Source organism: Myotis daubentonii, chromosome 11, assembly GCF_963259705.1.
Source record: "Myotis daubentonii chromosome 11, mMyoDau2.1, whole genome shotgun sequence".
Classification (NCBI taxonomy): Eukaryota; Metazoa; Chordata; class Mammalia; order Chiroptera; family Vespertilionidae; genus Myotis; species Myotis daubentonii.
The window spans coordinates 38,953,348-38,973,374 of record NC_081850.1 but is presented as its reverse complement, the minus strand read 5'-3'; the positions used below and the strand labels follow the sequence as shown (position 1 = coordinate 38,973,374).

General features: G+C 46.9%; 1 long non-coding RNA gene across 1 annotated transcript; it reads right to left on the bottom strand.

The window, feature by feature from the left end:
• Positions 1-768: 768 nt before the first annotated feature.
• Positions 769-8,031, bottom strand: LOC132211983 (uncharacterized). Its single transcript, XR_009447618.1, has 3 exons — positions 4,408-8,031; positions 3,187-3,330; positions 769-1,266 (listed from the first exon to the last, which is right to left on the bottom strand). It is a non-coding gene; the product is annotated as an uncharacterized LOC132211983 (long non-coding RNA).
• Positions 8,032-20,027: the final 11,996 nt, after the last annotated feature.

Genomic DNA, 20,027 nt, shown 5'->3' with positions numbered 1-20,027 from the left:
AAAGAAAAAAGTCAATTTCCGGCCAGAGCTACTGTCTGTGTGGAGTTGGCACATTCTCCTCGTGTTTGCTTGGGCTTTCTCCAGGGATTCCGGTCCCCCCCAACCCCCCCACACACACCCCAAAAATGTGCACACGAGGTGAATTGGTGTGTCTCCCTGGCCCAGTCTGAGTAGGGGGGGGGGGGGGTCGGGGTGAGGGCCCTGCGATGGATGGAAGGGAGTCCTGTCAGGGTGGGCCCCACCTTGCACCCTGAGCTGCTAGGAGAGGCTCTGCCACCCAGCACCCTGGACTGGAACTGGTGGGTAGGAAAAGAATTTTCTTACTTTTCACTCATCCCTCTTACATGTATGTATAGCTCGGTTTATTTCAATGTTTAATATCAGCACTGTTTGGGCATCTTTATTTAGAAGTTTGATGATGCTTTTGTGACCAGAACTATGCAGTAGGAACTCAACTCTTGTTTCTATCTAGTAGCCTGTGGTAACTTTGGTTTCGTTATACGCCGTTTCGCTTATAGTCACAGTTCCCAAGAACCTATCGGTGATGTTAAGTGGGGACGTATTATATATACACTGCTACTTTAAAAATTGCCACGAAGGTGCAACAGACAAAATCTATTATGTTTGAGGATCTCAGGTTTTCTAATCTAGTAGCAACCGTACAATTGGAAATTGTTGAATTTAACAGAATTCAGAAAAATGTCCAGTCCCGAGATATCTTGTGCGTTGCCCCTGGTGCGCAGGCCTGGGGCACTGTCCTGAGGACTCTGTGGGAAAAGCGAGCTTAGGAGGGCTGCGACTGCCGCCTCTTGGACCCCCGAGTGTGAATGTGGGGGAGGGAGGAGAAGGCGGAGATGGGTCATTTGCATGTGCCACAGGCCACCAGCCCTGCTGGGGTCCCAGATGCCACTGGGAGGTAAAAGACGCAGCTCTACCTCTCAGCTCTTCTACTGGTCCTTGGGCCATTCTGGGCCAGTAACATTAGAAAGAGAAAATAAATCGCCTACAATAATTGAGTCTAGGTTTACTCAGCAGCAGTGAAATGAGAATAGTCATTAATAACACCTGCTCCAGCTCTCAGAGTTGATGAGATCAGATTAAGATGTTTATGCAGCCCGGCCAACATGGGTCAGTGGTTGAGCGTCGACCTATGAACCAGAAAGTCAGGGTTCGATTCCCAGTCAGGGCACTTGCCCAGGTTGCAGGCTTGATCCCTAGTGTGGGGTGTGCAAGAGGCACCCAGCCAATGATTTTCTCTCCCTTCCTCTCTGAAATCAATAAAAAAAATATATTTTTAAAAGATGTTTATGCAAACCCAAAACACTGTACAAATATCAGTTTAAATTTTAAGAAATAATAAATTATCCTATATAAGTGGCTACTTATCTTTCACTCAAGTGTAACCCACACATGGGTATTCTAATATGATTAGGAAATAAAACCAGATGGAACCATTTTTAAGTATTGTGGGTGGTTTTATTTTTAGGGGTGAATATTTTGGAAAATTTCCATTTATTAATTATATGTATGTATACATCCACTCTTACCCGCCAAGCATTTGAGGCAGCATACACACTGTATAAAGCTACACACAATAAATAACAAGAGAACCAAGGGGAAAGGGCACAAAACTGTCAGACAAGATGGAAGTTTTGCATCTGAGCTTCCTGGCAACCAAGGAAAAAATAAAACTACACAATTATGGGTTGTTTTTCTTCTTATTTTCAGAAAGGAGAAAAAAATTTTTACTTAAGAGCTGTAATCAGAAGACACTATCCTGCTGAAGATAGCCAATATTTTCCCATCAAGCCCTCCATTTGCCCACGTAAATGTGGACCCAGCCGGCAGTCTCTCGAGAGAATTCTAAATATAAGAGTTAGTGTCACCGAGAGCAAGGATGCACTTGACACTGGCACAACATCAGTTTCAGAAGCTTAGGGTCATGCCCAGGAGGCAGCAGGAACCCATTAAGAACAAGGAACTGAGAATCAAACACCCGTTCAGGTCCCACCTTCCCCATCTGTTGGCTGTGTGGCCATGGGCAAATATTTCAGTGTTCTGAGTCCTGGCTCTCTCTCCTCTAAGAAGAAAGAATTATACCTAGCTTGGAGAATTGTGATAAGGAAACACCAGAATCTATTTGGCAGATACTTCCATCTGTAAAGCACTAATGACATGTTTGCTATTATTGACCCTCATGTTTTACAGGCCAGACATAGATACATAACATAGCGAGGCCCAGCGTGGAGTCATGCATGCTCATCCCACACATTCCCACGGAGATTTAAAAGGCCTACAAATACAGTCAAAGCTCTGTCTAGCTTGTTTTAACTCAGCATTTCCAGACTTACTTAGCGACAGGCCCCACTTATTTTTTTTTTTTTGCACAACCCCAATTTCATGATTCATCCTAACCCTAACCCATTGTTCTCAACGAGGGGTGATTTTGCCCCCCAGGAGACATGGAAGTATCTGAACACATTATTGACTATCACTGCGTCTGGACAAGGGGCGAGGGCAGGGCTCCTGTCTGTTAGTGATTAGAGGCCAGGGATGCTGTTAAACATGCTATAATGCCCAGGACAATCCCTTCCTCCACAAAGAATTACCCAGGTCAAGAAACCATAAACTAACCCCTTCTTTAAAATATTTACAACCTGTATTTTCTCATAGGGTTAACAGGCTCAGAGATATATGACATTCATGCACTTGTGGGGGGAAGGGGAGTCCCGCTCAGCCCAGCCTGCTCCCTTGGGGGATGTCCGCCTGACAGCTTTAAGCCACTGTTGGACATCCTTAGGGCTGCCACGGAGGCAGGAGAGGCTCCAGTTACTGCCACTGTCAGCCCAGCTTGTGGGTGAGTGGCCTCCCCCTGTGGCAGTGCACTGACCACCAGGGGGCAGCTGCTGTGTTGAGCATCTGCCCCCTGGTGGTCAGTGTGTGTCATAGCGACCAGTCATTCTGCCATTTAATCGATTTGCATATTACCCTTTTATTATATAGGATATTTTATTTCTATGAGCTATTCTGTCTTTTCTTCTCTCCAATCTGACTTAGTTGGCCTAGTTTCTATATCTATAATGCTCCAGGACTTCATGAACAATCCATGGGCCCAGCTCTCATGCTTGCCAACTCCGACTCAATTGCCTGTCAGCACTGTGCTCCTAGGCTCAGTCACAGTTGCACATCTGGTGTCCCCGCCAGCTTCCTGCTTCTCTCAGGACTGGCCATCCCGAGTCTTCTCTGAAACAGTAGGTCCCTCTTGAAGTTCACTGACCAGATCCACACCCAATATTCCGGATACAGGAGGCCCTTGCAGTAAGCTGCATGCTTCCTGAAAGAGACCATAAATGACAATTGCCAGCCACAATCAAGAACCAGAAAATGTCATGTCATAATTATAACTTGGGGAACATCTTTCTCTGTGTAATGCATACAATTATCAGCTAAAATGTAACCAAGAGGTAACTTCCTTTCCTTTTCTGTGATTAAATGTAAATTCCCCTTCCAGCTCCCATTCTGCTCCATGGCAGAAATTTCATCTCGGTAAATTCAGGATCTCTGTAGATTCTCATTCCTCAGGGCTCCTAAATGGGCAGGAGAGGGGTATCCCTGGTCTTCATCTACCTGACTGGTATCACAGCGGAGTCCCTACCCTCACTGCCCTGGCCCTGTTGTCCTGCTTCCTCCTTCTGTCCATCTCTCTGTGCCTCTGCCGCTCTCAGAAGCACAGCACCCTGTCCCAAGTTCTCACCTTCCCCTGCGCTTCGAGAAGCTCAGAAGGTTTGTCTGAGGACCTTCACATTCCATACCACTTCTTGACTCGCCCCAGGAAAGATTGGCCTCAGTTTCCCAAACTCATCTGGGGCCCCATCATTCCTCACCTAGCCTTGGCCCAGGGACATGCAAGAAACAGGAATTCTTTTCAAGGACCTACTTCTCCCCAATATTTCTCCTCCCACCTCGACTTCACTCTGGAATAGCTTTCCCTGTGTGCCTGTTTTCATTCTTTCTACTCATCATATATTCTCTGTGTCCTGAGTCCCCTTGAAAGCCATGCTTTTGAAACTCCAAGACTTAAGCTTTTAAAACTCAGAAGCTTTTCTTTTTTCCTCGAATTACCATGTCTGCCAGGAGTTTCATGCCTCTTTGGACCTTTAGCTTTCTCTCTGCATTTTTGCTGAGTCATTCATTCACCAAGAAGGGGGGGGTGGGGGGTGGGGGAGAAGCAGAATCTTTAGCCTGAATACAGGGGAGGGCTAGGGGCACAAGGAAATGAGGGAAAACACTTTGTTTAAATCTCAGAATATCATTATCCCCAGTAGTGAGACACCCCCTGACTTTTGGATCCACTCTAGTGGCTTGTCTAGTCTTCTTGTATCCAATCTTACAAGTTTAAAATTTCACTCCCTGGAAGAGCTGAGAGTAGGGGAAACCGGTTTCTTCTCACTTGCCAAACTCAAGGAACCACAGCGGCTTCCTGCAGGCGTGTTGAAAATGTTTGTTGAGGCCGCAGCTGGGCCTGTTGAGCAGAAGTAGATTGGTCCCACCTGCGGTGGGTAAGGGAGAAGATGAGAGATCACGTGGGCCGAGCCCTAGCCATCACCGGCTTATCGTTAGGGGCAAACTTGGAGATTCACCTAGAACAGCAGTTCTCAACCTGTGGGTCGCGACCCCTTTGGGGGTCGAACGACCCTTTCACAGGGGTCGCCTAAGACCATCGGAAAACATATATAATTACATATTGTTTTCCTGATTAATCACTATGCTTTAATTATGTTCAATTGGTAACAATGAAATTGGGGGTCACCACAACAAGAAGAACTGTATTAAAGGGTCGCGGCATTAGGAAGGTTGAGAACCACTGACCTAGAACCTCCCTTTCCTAAATCATATAACTGTAGAGAGAGGACTTGAGGAAAGCCTATGAACAGAGGGAACCCCAACCATAAAGGCTGTTTGACCTGAGGCAGGATCATCCCAGGGCCAACATTGTAAGTGGCACCCCCGGGAACTGGGAATGGAATGAGGACAGGTGATAGTACCCCAGCATCTTGCTCCTCCCTTCTCCCCAGCTCCCAGCCCTGGCCTCAGGGAAGGGTGGCAGAGCTTATGTGGTTTGTACCCTCTGGAGTAAGCGCACAAACTAGTTATTTATTTCCTGGGCAGTGGGACTCACTGATGGTTTGTGAGTGGAGGACTGCCAAGATAAGAGAAGGCCCATAATAAAATGAACCCAGCAGCCACAGCTGGCATGGATTGGGGGGGAGCGGGGTGAGGCGGGGAGTGGGGAGAGGCGGGGAGCAGCCGCTGCAGCAGTCGGGGTGAGAGGTCTTCATGAAGGGGAATGTGTGCAGAGATAACACTGAGACAGGTCCTCGGGCCGCCATCGCTGAATGCCAAGTCACAGGCCCCTCAGAAGCGTGACTATTAGAACTTGCTTGATAATGCCTTGTGCCCAGAGCCTCTGCCTTTACGTTTAGGGAAGCAAGGGATTTGCAGAAGTCAGTGAGTTAAAATGGCATGCTGCTGGCTTGGCCTGATGTGGGGAGGCCTGGTTGGGGACCCTCAAAGGGAAAACACCCCCCCCAACCCCTGCAGAGTCTGGGGCAGCTGGCCCTGGGCGTGCCACTTCCACGTGCCTGCGGCCAAGGGAAACTTCTGGCCTCGGGCAGCTCTAGGCCACCCTGAGAAAGGTCAGGCTGCACTGGGATGTGGCCACAGCTCTGTCCCTCTGGGCATCTCTCCAAGGCTCAGAATAATTCCTCCAAGGCACAAGTCAGCCCCTCCTGCTGGAACAAACCAAATCAAAAACACAAAAACAAAGCCAGGCACAGCACGGAGAGGGGATTGCCTAGGAGGGATACACTCCAGGCAGGGCGGGCGGGGCTGCTTTTGACCTATTAAGGCCGGCCACTTGAGGATAACTGGTGGGGGAAGGGGAAATCCTGGTGTGGGAGTTGGGGGACAATGTAAAAATAGTGGGAGCCATTCGGCAGGGTTTCCTTCCTTCAGCAACACGTGAGAGAGCCTGCCTCTGCTCATCCAAGGTTTGGGGTCCCTAAATCGATTCCCCTCCCCCACACTAACTTGCCTTTTTCTCTCTGTTTTGGTCTCATTTGCCCTCCCCAGTTCGCCTTCCTTGCACACTCCATGCCCTCGTCTGTTCCCATCCCTGCGCCTAAAGCTGGTCACAACAGAATGTACTTCTGGGTCATCCTGAAAAGTCCCCAAGGAGAACATTATGATCATTTCTTCTAGACGCCCAACCCCAGCTTGGCCTGGGCAGGTGTCCCTGGAAGATGCCTGAGCCCTCCAGTCACCTCCTTCACATTCCTAACACCACACTCACGGGGCCAGGAAAAGATTCGGGTTCTGTGGCCTTGGCTAACAGAACCTCTGCCTGCTCTGCTCCTGGCCCTTTCTGAGGACACAGCAGGGGAAGGGAGGGGAGGGGCAGCTGCAATTCAGCAACTCACCCCGCCCCAGCACGGGAGACATAAACATGTGAGGAGGTCACTCATCACATGAGGCAGCAGGACACATGCCCCGAGGGTGCTGACCACGCCTCAGAGTTCAGAGGGGAGAAAGGACTGGGGGCCCAGGAAAACTGAGAGGACTTAATGGCAAAGAGCCTCACAGGGAGGAAGAGAGAAAGCACATCCCACGTGGGGGGCTGTTAGAATAAAGGACGCCAACCCCAACTGAGCAGGGCCATTCTGGGGGCAGTGAGGGAGCAGGCCAGCCTGAAAGGAACACAGAGTTCATGCTGGGGGTGGTAACAAAGGAAGCTAGAAAGCTCCATTGAAAGTAGCTTGTAGAGAGCCTTGAATGCCAAGTCAAGAGTTTGGAATTTGCATTCATAATGGAGAGACATAGAAAGTTGTTGAGTAGGGGAGGAACATTACCCAAATGATGTGTAAGAAGATACCAAACCTTATGGTTGCAGCAGACGTGGCAGTCGGGCCCATAGCTAAAAACAACAGCAGCAAAATAACACATATTATGAAGAATACAGAAAAGATATGGGGCCAGATGCCGCCCTCCTCCAGGATTGATTAACTGTGGTTAATATTAATTATTAATCACCCCACCTCAGCATTTCTGCTGGGAAGGGGGCGGGAATCGGAGAGATTTGGCGGGGGCACCGTGGCTTTTCTTCCTCTGGGCAGCAGGAATGCGCCTTCCTCCCAGCCCTCCTGTGTGGGAGGGCTTCCCATAGAGATTCACCCATGGAGACTGAGGAACTTGAAAGAAGGGGAGGCAGGCTGTTCACTCCCTGCTCGGCAGCAGGGTGCTGCCCTCCCTCTGAGCCAGGAAAATGGCAATTGGAGTGACAGAGGTGGATGGAGAAGGGAGCTGTGGAGCACCTGCACTGCCACCATTTGGCATGACAACACTCGTGAGCTTCCCACAAGTCATGAGGACACCCCAAAAAGTAGCTAAGCTTAAAGACACAGAGGTCCCCCTTATATGAAATACCCAGAATAGGCAAAGTCACAGACAGAAAGCAGATTAGTGGTTGCCTGGGGCTGGAGGGAGGGGGGGAAGGGGAGTGACTGTTCAAGGGGTACAGGGTTTCCTTTGAGGATGATGAAAATGCTCTAGAATTAGATAGTGGTGATGGTTGCACAACATTGCGGATGTACTCATACATCAAATTGTAGACTTTAAAATAATTAAATTGGTAAATTTCATGTTGTACATTTGAACACAATAGTTTCCTTCACAAATAGCAGCTGGGTTTCAGCCATCTTGTCAGCCGTCCGCCAGGGCTGCCTGCCAGGAATGGGGCTCCAGAAGAAAGACGCTATTCCTATAATGTGAGGGGCGGGACAATGGGCTTCAGACTGGAATCTGCTCTCTCTTGCCAGAGAACTAGACCCGACTGAACCTTCTGAAGAACTCTCGCATGTGCCCTGTGGTGACTGTTCTGTTCAGTACTGTTCCCAAATATTTCCGATCACCCTCTCTAGGCACATGGTAAGATTATACTACCGTCCCCTTTCCAGGTAAATGGGACCACGTGACTCATTCTGGCCAATGAAATGCAAGTGTAAGCCACTCCTGCAGTGGTCAAGTAGCATAAAAAGGGAAATAAGCCTTTGCTGATCTAAGTTATTCAAAAGGGGGAGTGGTTTGTTACCACTGCTTGCCCTAGCCCAGTGATGGCGAACCTTTTGAGCTTGACATGTCAGCATTTTGAAAAACCCTAACTTAACTCTGGTGCCATGTCACATATAGAAATTTTTTTATATTTGCAACCATAGTAAAACAAAGACTTATATTTTTGATATTTATTTTATATACTTAAATGCCATTTAACAAAGAAAAATCAACCGAAAAAATGAGTTCACATGTCATAGGTTCGCCATCACTGCCCTAGCCCATCATGGGAGAATCAACATTGGGACTCTTGCCCATTGTCAGCCTCAGTGTGCCCTCGGTGTTAGCCAGGGACATGAGCAGACAAAACTATCTCAGTAACTAGTTATAAAGAGAGTTGTCCCTGTCCCTTTCCTCTTCCTTCCCCAGCACATAAGAGTTGCCTGGTAGAGGGAGCGGGAAGTGAAAGAGTGCACCATGCCTTCCTTCAGCGGAAGAGAAGAGATGAAATCAAATCAGAGATGAAGTGACTCTGGACACGTAGATGAACCCCTCCCACCAGGACTGGGGCTGCCAAGGAATACAGACCCTGCCAGACGCTTGTCGAGGCCGCCACGGAGGGTCCAACGTGGCCAACACCTCATCTCACGGCCCTCACACACTGCAGTCCCTGCTGGGCCTCCCTTTAAGTGAACCAACCAGAAACCAAGGGCAGCAGATCCCAGGGCGGGCAGAGAATGGATCTGTGGACAGAGCGGGACAAATGGAAACACCAACTAAATGAAGGAAAGGGGAGATAAAAGAGCAAGGAGACAGTGATGGCTGCTGAAGCAGCCGGCTATTTTCTGGGTAAAGAAGCAGAATGAGGCAAGAGTAGCAGTGTCAAGCAAAGGTGTTTTCTAAGCTAAAGAGACCTGAGCATGCTTTCAACTAAGACCCAGTTCACCCAAACCACCCCATGACATCATGGTGACCAGTTAATTCTGGCCCACCTCACTTTGGGGGGTGTACCCCAAATATATCAACGATGAAGTGAAAGGAGCAACATGGTCACAACTCAACAACATTGCAAGCTCCTTGTGGCTCTAACTACAGGATAAGAGTCCCCCTTATCCGTGGTTTCATTTTCAGCAGTTTGTTACCTGCGGTCAACCATGGTCCAAAAATGTTAAATGGAAAATTCCAGTTCTTAAGTTTTAAATTGCATGCTGTCCTGCATTGGGTGATGGAAATCTTGTGATATCCCACTCTGTCCTGCCTGGGATGTGAATCATCCCTTTGTCCAGCCTCCCCACCTGCACACGCTCCCTGCCTGTTGGTCACCTGGTAGCCGCCACCTTGGTTACCAAATGGACAGTCACAGAATCACAGTTTTGTGTGCAAGTAACCCTTACTTTACTAAATCATGGCCCCAAAGTGCAAAATCAGTGATGCTGGCAATTCAGACACACCAGAGAAGCCGTTAAGTGCTCCCTTTAAGTGAAAAGGTGAAACTTCTTGATGTAATAAGGCATTTTATCATCTCACATGATCATAAGAAGAGTGACTATGGCACACTGTTTTGAGAGAAAGAATGAGAGCATTCACAAAATGTTTATTACAGTATATTGTTTTAATTGCTCTATTTTATTAATTATTGTTACTCTCTTACTAATTTATAAATTAAACTTTATCAAAGGTACATATGTGTGGGGAAAAGCATAGTACATATAGGGTTTGGTCCTGTACGTAGTTTCAGGCACCCACTGGGCGTCTTGGAACAAATCCCCTATGGATAAGGGGGGACCACTATATCCACCTTTCCCATAAGAGAAGGATAATCTTTTAAGAACAGGAAGACTTTCAGGCATAGGAACACAAAGGCTACTGCATCGCATCCCTGGCTCCCTGGAGGCTGGCTGGATCGCGTTCAAATAATTTCTTTCCGGAGTTGTTGCCAGGAGGATTTAGAATAGCAAACATGGTGGTCAATCTAGGTGAAGCTGCCTGTGCTTTACATCCCTCTTCCCGAGCATTTTGGAGAAATCAGCGTCTGACTTTCCAGCAACAGCCAACTGTGGTCAACCTGTGCGCTGCATTCACTCCTGCCCTCCGCAACACCACTCCTCCGGATGGTTAAGAAGGAAGGATTCTCTTGGTCACCGTTGGAATGGTATATGGTGCGCATCTGAAAAGCCAGCAGAATCTGGATGCTAGTGGGTAGTTAACTAAAAGAGACAGCATGACTGCTGCATTCAGCATGAAGTGAAAAAGCTCAGGAAAAGGGGAGCGTGATCAATGGTCTTAGAGGGTCAGATGAACGCTGCCAGGAAAACAAGGAGTTAGGCTTGCAGTGTTCAGCCTGCTCGATGGTTCAGCACCGAAGTTCAGGGCACAGAGCACAGCTGTGCAAGCGGTACGCTGCACGGAACATCTCCTCACCCTGTCCTCCCACCCTCCTACCAAGGGATCAGGGACAGTTGACATCTGACATTCATTCCACTCACCAAACCATGCAACCTAGCATTCAGGCCTTTTTTCTTTGCACAAAGATGCTATCCATTTGCCAAACCATGTTCCCTGGGAACTGCAGCACCCAGAGGTGGAGGGAGGAATTTATTTCTGATTCTCACAAAGATACTATATACGCTCACAGCAACCCTGGCCAAATTCTTCCTAGTTGCTTATCATGCATTTACTCTTCATGTCTTGCCTGTAAAAGCATTGCATCATAATCAGAGCTTGAGTGGGAGAAATTCTGAAAAGATGATAACAGTAATAGCAATGCTGAAAACAGTCCCTCGTTTTGGTTTAGCCGTTAAGGTTTGCAAAAAGGCTTTGGTTTAACCTTTTTTTTTTTGTTTGTTTGTTTGTTTGTTTGTTTGGTTTAACCTTTGTAAAGGGCTTTCCTACAGGATTGCATTCAAGCCTCAGAACACCTGGATCAAATTGGGTAAAGGAATCCTTTTCCATTTAACAACTGTGGAGCTGAATCTCAGAGAGTGGGACTGAAATCTCAGGTTTATTTCAAATCTATGCTCTTTGCACTATATTGTATAAACTAAAAATATCTACACATTTAGAAGAGCTTGTAGGTATCAGGTTGAATAGCCAGCACCTGTTCTCCTGTCTCCTGGGTAACAGAACAGTAGTTTCCCCCGGGGCCTCTGCTGCCATTCTCAGCCTACATTCTCCAGCTCAGGGAGAAACGTGCAACTCAGGCCTGGCCATTCAGAGCACTGCCATAGTGATTGGCTCAGGGATGGGCACGTGATCCAATCAGAGCCAATGAGAGGCAAGAAGATATTTGCATAGCGGTTTTCATTCAAAAAGGTGCCAAAGGAAGAGGATGAATTCACCTCCTCCTCCACAGACCCAAGGAATCTACCCCTGCATATGGAATAATTCCATCTGAAAAAAAACCTAAGCACTGGTGGAGGGATCCCTTGACGTTGGGCAAATGACATTGAAGTTGATCTCCTCACATCGGCAAACAACGGAAACCATAAGAAAAGCTGAGACACAATTTGGCCATAAATCCCATCCCCAGTGGGTGACCCATAATTATGAGGGAGCTCAACACCTGGAGCTTCTGCTTAAGAATCAAAAGGTTCATACCCACGTCTGGTACCCCAACTTTTAGGACATTTGCATCACCTCAGAAAGAGGGAGGCTCACCTCTTTCCCATTGGCCTTGAGCAGGGGAGAAGATGTGTCTTAGGTTGTTGCTTCCATCCTGCCCCAGGTGGGATGTGAGTCTGCATAAAGTCAGTGTGGATGATAGGACAGCCAAGAAGTGACTAGTGATATCATTTGAGCCTATAAATTGAGTCACACCTCCAAAGACTTTTTATTTACTTGAGCCAATATGTTTCTTTTATTACTTAGCTTGAATGGCATCATCTGTCACTTACAACTAAAATATCTTGGCTAGTTCAGGTAGCTTCTTCCTCTTCTGTCTCATTAGCCATGTGCAAATGCAGGCAGTGCCATTCACAGCAGTGGGGGCCAACATAAGGTTCAATCACCAAAGACTGGGTCACAGAAATTCCCTCAGTGCTATTCTGTGGCTGCTCACCAATTCTGCTCAGCAACCTGGAAAAGGTGGAATGTTCCCTTTGCCCGTGCCCAGTGGAGTAGCCTAGCCTGCTGAGAATTGTGAGACAATTGTGTTTTACAATGAGGAGTGCACTTCCCCTGGTAGAGGAGGCTGATCTATGTGCTCTAATTGTGCTTAGACACCTGAGTCAGCTAGACCCCTGATGGTGAAGAAATGGCTCCTGCAGGAGAGAGAGCCTTCTCCCGCAAACATGAGATATAAGTCCTCTCTTCTGGTCTGACTGGGCCATCATAGGTCATGTACTCACCACTGGATCAATTGCCAAGAGAATGGCATGCATTAATTGGCTTAGATTAATCAGGATCTACCCTGAAGCTGGAAATGGTGTCACTTTGGTTATCCCTGAGTCACACTGGGGAAGGAAAATTCCCAAACTGGAATTCTGTTGAGAAGAAATAGGCACTAGATGTTGGATAAGATCAAGAATGTCATTATAGTCACTACTTGACCACGTGACCCTGACAGATCCCTCTAACTCTTTGGCCCTTAGAGTTCTTATCTGCAAAGTGAAGATGATACAGTGAAGGATATCAACACTCCCTTTCTATTCTAATCTGCTGTGACTCTATCAATTCCTAATGCAAAACAGGATAGTATGTTGTGGAAGGGAAAACTGGTGATGGTAGTAATTGCTCATGTTCATTCATTTCAAAGTTGCTTCACTTTGGGGGAGAGGTTTAAATAGGGCATAGGTGTGTCCTACTTAAAACCCAAAATCAGATCCACAAAACACATAAACTTAGGTGAGACTACACATACTGCAGTTGCTTCACAAAGGGATTTGCCACAGTTCTCTTTCCTGTTTTCCATTTCTAGATAATACGATGATATGATGTCTTAAGCTTGAAGAAATTGCTTTTACAACATTTTGATGTTTCTTTGTTATTTGTTTGGGGAATTCTGCTGTTTCTCCACACGTGAGAGGGCATTACAAGCTGCCTTATACAATACATATGGAACTAAAGAGACTTTCAAAGAAAGTGTGGGAAAATAAGTGCAGCTCAGTTCCGCATAAATCAATTTATCATTTGTATGTTTTAATAGTTTCACTGTCACTCCTGGACTCTATTAAGGACATTTATGTCCAAACAACAGTGTTCTCCTTTCCCTCTCATATTTGTTCTTCTTTTGCATGCCTTTAAGTCATAGAATGAGGGAGCAGCACAGCGTTGTCTTCGCTGGTTCCACAGCCAAAATTTCATGTAAAAATCTAGCAGCTTCTAAGAGCATGAGGATAAATCAGTCTTACTCACTTCTGACTCTCAGCACTTCCTTCTCAGATCCCTCCTGCCTCTTACCTTAAATACTCCCTACCTTGTGCCTCTTTTGATATCACTCTCTGTGCATAAGCAGGCCCATTGTGCACCAGGAACTCTGCAAGTACTGTACCAGCATTCCCTTATGGCACGCCCCTCCTCCTCCTGCCTCCAGAACCACCCCATGGACTCTGATCCTGCCAGCTTGGTACAAAGGTTTGCCAGACTCTGGCAAATGAAACCACATAATATAGCAGGTAATGTTCCTTCCAGCTCAGACCTCTTCCCCAGTCATCTTCCCCACCTGGCATGTCAACTTCTTAAAGCTTAGGAGACTCCAAAAATATATACTAACATGTTCTCTAGTGTCTCCAGGGATAGGGAACTCTTCTTCCTCAAGCAAAGCAGCCTACAGAGAGGAGAGTCAATCCATAAAATAATGGGAATATAAATGAGTTTTGAAAGGAGTGATTTATGTTTTTAAACAGTCTGATTTTAAACAGGTTCCCATTCCTGTACAGTCTTAGAGTTCACAAAATGATCTACGGGTCTAGTCCTCAAATATGTTCTTTTGGCACTCACTGTTCTTAAAATTGAGGGATTCTGCATACAAATACTAGCATGTCTTCTCCTAAAAACAAAACAAAACCAAAAAGTTCTGGTAACATTAGGTCCAGATTCATTTGGCAACAGTCAGCCAGACCTGGGTCAGTGTTCCCCTTTGAGATAGAACTCCTGCCTCCCCCCAGCTCTGCCACTCCTCTTTACCCTCTATCCTGCCCTCCCTTCTCCCTCTTGTCCCTGCCTGAGCCCAACCCCACTCCCAGGCAGGTGTGTGAGGCTGCAACTCCTGGTTTACAAAGCACTGCTGCTCCGCACCCCCCAGACATACCCCAATCTCCATCACCATCACCCCCATCCTCCCTCGCATGGCTGCATAACCTCATTTAGGCATCACAGTCATCCTTTGCAACAAGCAATCCTCAATTACAATTTGGGGCGGGGGGGAATTTTTCCAAATTTCTTTTTTTTTTTTAATTAAATCTTTATTGTTCAGATTATTACATTTGTTCCTCTTTTTTTCCCCCCCATAACTCCCCTCCTCCCAGTTCCCGCCCCCCCCCCTCCGCCCTCACTCCCCCCCCCCCCCCGCCACTGTCCTCATCCATAGGTGCACGATTTTTGTCCAGTCTCTTCCCACATCTCCCACACCCCTTTCCCCCCCAAGAATAGTCAGTCCATTCCCCTTCTATGTCCCTGATTCTATTATAATCAACAGTTCATTCTGTTCATCAGATTATTTATTCACTTGATTCTTAGATTCACTTGTTCATAGATGCATATTTGTTGTTCATAATTTGTATCTTTACCTTTTTCTTCCTCTTCCTCTTCTTAAAGAATACCTTTCAGCATTTCATATAATCCTGGTTTGGTGGTGATGAACTCCTTTAGCTTTTCCTTATCTGTGAAGCTCTTTATCTGACCTTCAATTCTGAATGATAGCTTTGCTGGATAAAGTAATCTTGGTTGTAGGTTCTTGGTATTCATCACTTTGAATATTTCTTGCCACTCCCTTCTGGCCTGCAAAGTTTCTGTTGAGAAATCAGCTGACAGTCGTATGGGTATTCCCTTGTAGGTAACTGAGTTTCTTTCTCTTGCTGTTTTTAAGATTCTCTCTTTATCTTTTGCTCTTGGCATTTTAATGATGATGTGTCTTGGTGTGGTCCTCTTTGGATTCCTTTTGTTTGGGGTTCTCCGCGCTTCTTGGACCTGTAAGTCCATTTCTTTCACCAGGTGGGGGAAGTTTTCTGTCATTATTTCTTCAAATAGGTTTTCAATATCTTGCTCTCTCTCATCTTCTGGCACCCTTATAATTCTGATGTTGGTACGCTTGAAGCTGTCCCAGAGGCTCCTTACACTATCCTCGCATTTTTGGATTCTTTTTTCATTTTGCTTTTCCGGTTGGATGTTTTTTGCTTCCTCGCATTTCAAATCATTGACTTGATTCTTGCGCTCCTCTGGTCTGCTGTCGGGCGTCTGTATAATATTCGTTATTTCAGTCCGTGTATGCTTAATTTCTAGTTGGTTCCCCAATATAAGATCGAGGGTCTTATTAGTTTTCGTGTAGATCTCATTAAGTTTATCGGCAGCTTCTAAACAGTTCTTGAGAGACCTTAAAAGTGTGGTTCTGAACTCTATATCTTCCATTGACAATTTTGTCCTGTTTCTTTGTCTCCGCATTTTGTTATGCTTCCTTGGTGCACCCCCTAGTGGTCTTTGTTCGCAGTCTTATAGTTAAACCTTGATTGTCGAAGCAAAAAACCAGGGAGGGTTTGACCTCCAGGTCAAGTGGCTGTGAGGATCAGCTGTGTCTGCAGAGAGAGAACTTCTGTCCTCTAGGGAGGTGCTAATCTAGCCTTTGCCTGAGGCTATCCGGCAAATGCCTCTGTGCAGGGCTTGGGCGGGGCGGGTCGCACAGGATCAACAGGGTGGGCCGGAGAGAGCAGTTATGGCCGCTCTCAGTCCTGTCCCCAGGGGCTCTGCCTCTCTGAGTCCCAGCACCCGCTGCAAAGCTCAGAGAGAAAGCTGCACTCACTCTGACCGAAGCCAGACAGTCCCGTTTCTCCCGTTTGAGTCTGAATTCCTAAAGACTCGCCTGTATCTGGAGCTCAGAGTCTGCGACTCCCTCCCGATTGAAAACGCCAACCGCGCCCTCCGCCACCAGCCCGCTCCGCACACTCCGCACCTCAGAATTTGACTTCAGCACTGCGCCTCCTCTGAGTGTCCGTGTGCGTTTCTCTTTCCTCCTAGTTGTAGGACTTCCACTCAGCCAGCGTTCCTGTGGTTCTGGGTGATGTCCCTTCCGTTTTTTGGTTTCACTTTTGAAGTAGTTGTTCAAAGCAGCAAACTCTGGCGTTAACCTATGCCGCCATCTTGGTTTTTTTCCCAAATTTCTTTACTATAAAGTTGTATTCTGCAACACATAAGAAGTAAATTCTAGGCAGTGATAACCTGTTCAAACAGATTGGACTTAGCCATTATTTTTCTCTCCTGGACCTGGTCAGATTATACAACTATCTATATATATAAAAGCCTAAGCAACCGTTAAGATGGAATGACTGGTCAACCAGTCACTATGATGCGCATTGACCACCAGGGAGCAGACACTCAAGGCAGAAGCTGCCCCCTGGTGGTCAGTGAGCTCCCACAGAGGGAGCGCCGCTCAGCCAGAAGCCAGGCTTACCACTGGTGAGTGCAGCTGCAGTGGTGGGAGCCTCTCCCAACTCCGTGGCAGCACTACTGAGTGGCGAGTGGCGGCAGCAGCTGAAACAGGCTGGGATGAACGTGAGTGGCGCAGTGCCCAGCCCCAGTTCGGGCTCCTCCCTGGCCGCCTGCCGCTTGGCGCTCTGCTATATCCCCCGAGGGGTCCCAGGTTGCGAGTGACTATGTCATAACTTATAAACTGCTACATCCCACACACAGTTAAGCAAGGAAGGTGGCTTCCGCAGTATTTGAAAAAGAGATCTGTGGCTGCTTAATCCTAATTCATCAGAAGAATTTCCAAACTGTCCACATCCTGTTTATTCTACATGGGGATGAACATGCATTCCTATATATTGGGAACAGTCTCTTAGGTTTAAAAATTAAAACCTGGCAAGACTATTCTAACACTGAAAAAACAGGATGATGCAGCGATGACATGCATGGACTCTGGCTTGCACGTTTTGTGGTCAGCCCTGATTCTGACACATAACTGTGTGACAAAGCCAATTACTTAACCTTTCTGCTTCAGTTTTTCCACCCATAAGATGGGGGAAATGGTACTACTGCCTCAGAAGGATCATGTTATATACAACTTTTTATAATCAGGGCAAAAAAAAATGTAGCTGCCCATACAACAGCAAGATGCCTTTCACCTGTATGAAAAGTATGGTCACTGGTGCATGCAGCATGCCGGATTGCAAGAGGGATGTCCAACTGCCAGTTTAGGCCCAATCCCCAACCAGCAGTCAGACATCCCCCAAGGGGTCCCGAATTGTGAGAGGGTGTAGGTTGGGCTGAGGAACATCCCCCTCCCCCCCCCCAGTGCACGAATTTCGTGCACCAGGCCTCTAGTAGTATATTATAAATACTGGGAAGATTTTTAAATCCTGACATGAGGATGCACACCAAACCACATAATTTAGATTCTCTAAGGGTGGACTCCAGGCATCAACAATTTTTAAAATCTCCAGATGAGTCTAATGTGCCCCCAAGGTTGAGAACCACTTTCTTAGAGTCTGCCCTAAAATCAGTGGCTACCCCACCCCAGTGAAGGAAAGGAGATGAGTGAAACATTCCCCAACTCCTGACTGTAGTAAAAGTGAAATTGTTACCACATCTTTAAAGTCTAATATCCTGGGATATATTCTGTCTCGGAAAATAATAATAGTAACTAGCTGAACTTATTCCTCACACATTCTAAATAAATCTACTCTCTTGTAAGATCTCTCGTTGCCCACCCATCTCACATGCAAACCAGTGGCTGGCCAAGTCTTACCTCTGAAAGTGCCTCTATCAGGAGCTGTTTAGAGGGCTCCTGAGCAGAAGGTCACGGCAATTATTTTGTTATGCTTTTGCTACAGAGGAATTTAACTAAAAGGGGCCAGGGAGGGCACCCGAAATGTTCCAAGTATTCACCAGGCAGAAGCACTTAAGCAAGAGGGACACCTTCTGCTGGAGAAGCGCCAGCTTGGGGCTGAGCCAAGGGCGTGCACACGTGTGGCCTTCGCCAGAGACTAAATGTACGCACAGGAAGTCAGGTCGGGCAGCCTGGGGACATTTGAGGTGAAGCCGTGATTTAGTTCAAGGCAGAACCTGTTCTGTTAAAACCATTTTCAAATGTTCCCCAGCCTCTGATTTTGGGGACTGACTATGTTCCAAGAATCAGAGGCCAAGTTGAGGAGGAAAATAAAACTATTCCTACCACTGGCTCAGGAACACGTGATCATTCCCTGACCCAGAGGTGGAAGTGAGTACTGTACTAAGAACAAGACCTTGTTCTCTATTTGTCCAATAGTATCGCTAAATAACGTCAAGGCAGAGAGCATTGTTACTCGCCAAAAGTATTTAATAAGCAGCTACTTGGCTTAGGGCTGTGCGACATGACTAACAAGGTTGGTCTCTAATTTCTAGTTGGTGCTTATAAAATATAGGCATAATTAAATGAACACTACGCTCTTTTTCTTTCTATGTAGTCACCTTATCACCACCACTAACTGATAAGGCCACTTTAGATTTATGAACACATTACCATAACTCTTGCTCAAGATGAGGATCCTATCTCGTTTTGAGATACACCTATCATATCAAATGATAGAGGATCATCTCTGTCGTTGGCGGAGATGCAACACCAACTCTTTGCACGAAGCAGCCGACATAAGGCAGCACAGAAGCTCCAGGTCTGCACTGAACAGTTGGAGGATGTCAGCACCAGGCGGGGCGCTGTGGGGAGGATCCGCTGCAGGAAGAAAGGCAGTGCTCGTCCAGAGCTGTGTTAAGCCAGTTGATCACTTTCATCTGACCCTCCGCCCAACCTGAGCTGGATGGGAATCAGCCCAGGCTAGTTAGGGTCCGGGGAGCAGTTTCAGGTCAGGTGCCAGAGGGCTGTCCTGGGAGGTGTCATCCACTTGCAGAGACATTATGGAGCGTGGATCTTGCAGGAAGCACCGCAACAGAACTCTTTTAGTGACAAATTACAGAATCTCAACAGAAATCAACCTGAACAAAAAGAGAATTTATTGACTTTAAGGAACAGTCATGGCTGGATCTAAGTGCTCAAAAGATGTTACCCATCCCCAAAGCTGGTTGCTTCCCATCCCTCGACTCTGATTTCCTCCTGGCTGGCTTCCCCTTCAGGCGGGCCTTCTCCCAGTGCCATCAGGCCTTCTCCCAGTGGAGGCAATCATGATGGCCAAGAGCCCCTGGCTCACTTTCCACCAGTGTAGCTTCCTCAGTTCTAATGAGAACTTGGGGCTCATTTCCATTGGACTAACCAGACTCACCCATCTGTGAACCGAGCCCGTCTTTCTCACATGCTCACTCTTCATCGGAGGAGGAGTGGTCAGCCCCACTCATACAACATGGACTAATCCTTTGGGGAATGCCCACAAGAACACTGGGATCTTTTTCTTAAGGTGAAGGGAAGCTGAGTGTCAAAAACAACAGCTCTCCTACACTGACTGTGCTGGCCCTGTTTGTGGATCCTAGAGTCATGACACTTCTTACCTTCAATGTCAATTCAATAAACAGTTTTAAAATGAATGAATTGATTGAGGGTATAAGCATGGACCATTTAAATATTCCACAGTAGCCCGGCGCAGTGGGTCAGTGGTTGAGCGTCGACCTATGAACCAGGAGGTCACGGCTCGATTACCGTAGTCAGGGCCTATGGCTGGGTTGCGGGCTTGATCCCTGATCATGAGGGAGGCAACCAATCAATGATTCTCTCTCAACATTGATGTTTCTATCTCTCTTTCTCCCTCTCCCTTCCTCTCTGAAATCAATAAAAATATATTTAAAAAACA